Source organism: Gastrolobium bilobum, unplaced genomic scaffold, assembly GCF_033153095.1.
Source record: "Gastrolobium bilobum isolate Gb01-03AN ecotype WA unplaced genomic scaffold, APGP_CSIRO_Gbil_v1 utg8703, whole genome shotgun sequence".
In the NCBI taxonomy this organism is placed as follows: Eukaryota; Viridiplantae; Streptophyta; class Magnoliopsida; order Fabales; family Fabaceae; genus Gastrolobium; species Gastrolobium bilobum.
In genome coordinates, this window is record NW_026895474.1 from 157,160 (window position 1) to 159,379 (window position 2,220).

General features: G+C 43.9%; 1 non-coding gene across 1 annotated transcript; it reads right to left on the bottom strand.

The window, feature by feature from the left end:
* Nucleotides 1–1,092: 1,092 nt before the first annotated feature.
* LOC133313580 (small nucleolar RNA R71) lies at nt 1,093–1,197 on the bottom strand. The gene has a single exon (XR_009751831.1). It is a non-coding gene; the product is annotated as a small nucleolar RNA R71 (small nucleolar RNA).
* Between the last annotated feature and the right edge of the window lie 1,023 nt (nt 1,198–2,220).

Sequence of the window (2,220 nt, forward strand, 5' to 3'; positions counted from 1 at the left end):
ACTGTGTTTTACCAGCTGATGCTCTTACTTTCATTTCGTTGACTGCTCTTAAAGTTACTTCACTTGATGCCTTTTTATTTGATGACCGTGCTAAGTCATTCACTGCTCTCATCTGGTTCAGAATGGTTAACATTGTTTAACTAGCTGCCCAGAGATTGCTCTTTGTGAAGCTTAGCTGAGAATAGTAATTTCTTTTATTGCTCCATTTTACAAATTAAGTTTCCTTTAGCGCTTCTTACTTCACAACTGCTCCCTGAGGACGATAAATCTGGGGCTACAATACCCTATATTGCTTGACACGTACGCTTGCGTATAGTTGAAGAGGGTTGCTCTTAGTCAGAGTAGATTGCTCCTGTTGGCAATCCTGATTACTACTCTACACTCTTGCTCTCTGAAAAAATATTCCCGAGCAGCTCTCGGTTCGACCAAGCAATTGGCGCCGTTGTCGGGGATCATTTGGCAAGAAAGGGCGTTTTTAAGGAAACATTTTTGTTGTTTGATCGTAGTCTTTTTGTTTTAATAGACCTCCTCCATTTGTATGAGCACAGAACCTACAGAACTTGGACTGGAAATAGTACTTTTTGATCCAGAACCCGAGAGAACCTTCAAAAATAGAAGAAGAGTTCAAAGGTTGAAAAACATTATAATGGAGGAGGTTGTAAACAATGATAACAATGGAAATCATAATCATGAGCCTGAACAAGGACCGAATGGAGGAAGAGGGCCATCATTGAATGATATGGCTGCTCCCTTCAGAAATGGTCCAGAACGAGGCTATGTTCCCCCTCCTCTGAATATCCCGAACTTTGAAATAAAACCTGCAATGTTCCAAATGATCATGAACGCTGGTCAGTTCCATGGACTACCCATGGAAGACCCTCACAGTCATTTGGACAATTTCACTGAGATAGTTGACAATTTCAAAGTTCATGGTATTTCGGAAGAAAACATGCGGATGCGGCTTTTTCCATTTTCCTTAGCTGGAAAAGCCAAAGAATGGAGGAGAACATTGCCCCCAAACTCCATCACCAGTTGGGAGCAATTGGCGGAACAGTTTGTTACCCGATTTTTCCCCCAAGCAAAACAAGCCCAAGTGAGGGCTGATATAGCTTCTTTTCAAATGTATGATGGAGAAAGTCTGTATGAAGCGTGGGAACGCTTTAAAGAGTTAATACGAATTTGCCCGAATAATGGAGTTTCTGATGGGGGCATCATCCACACTTTTTATCATGGTTTAACCCCACCATTGAAAGCAACTGTTGATGCAGCTGCAGGGGGAGATCTTTTGGATTTTACTTATCCAGAAACCTACCAGTTGTTGGAAAAACTTTCAAAAAAACATATTTCATGGCCTTCCACACGACACAGTGCTCCTAAGAAAGCAGGAGTTCTTGAGCTAAGTTCAGCTGATGCTCTTTCTGCACAAATGGCTTCGCTCCAGAACACTATAAAAAACTGGAAGCCCATGGAACAGAAAAAAACAACTGAGCAACTTCTTTTGACTCAATCAAGTCAGAGTTGCCCCACTTGTGGAGGTCCTCATGAATATGAGGACTGTAACAATCTAGCTGCTGTGTGCTATGCAGGAGGGTATGACAACAACAACAGGAGCAATGACAACCATCAAGGGAACAATAACCGAGGCTGGAGGAATCAGAATAATGCTGGAGGTAGTGGAGGAAACTACCAGAACCGACCCCCGTATTCCAGGCAGAACCAACAAAACTGGGTTAAGGGTGAAGGGAAGTCCCAATCCTTTGAGACTTCTGTCAAGGAGTACATGAATCAGAACAGCGCAGCCATGCGAAACCTAGAAACCCAAATTGGTCAGCTGGCTGGAGCACTCAAACAGAGGCAACCAGGGACACTCCCTAGTGACACAGAAAAGCTGTCTCAAGATAACCAGGAGCATTGTAATGCTATAAGCCTACGAGATGGAAAGACTTTACCACCCTCAGACTTAGTGGCACGACCTCGAAAGCGCGAACCAGCAAAACAGCCCATAGGAAAGGAAGTTGAAGAAGCCACTGACCCTTCACACCTTGAAGCTCAGACAGGACCGGAAGAGAAGGTCCAAAGCAATGAGTCTGCTGAAATCAAACCGGATGACGCAACACCTGTAGCAGACCTTGGGGAAACAAAAGTCAGTGAACCAGTTTCACTTCCAACTTATGTTCCCCCATGCAAGAGAAGGAGTGAACCGATCGAGCCTCCTTTTCC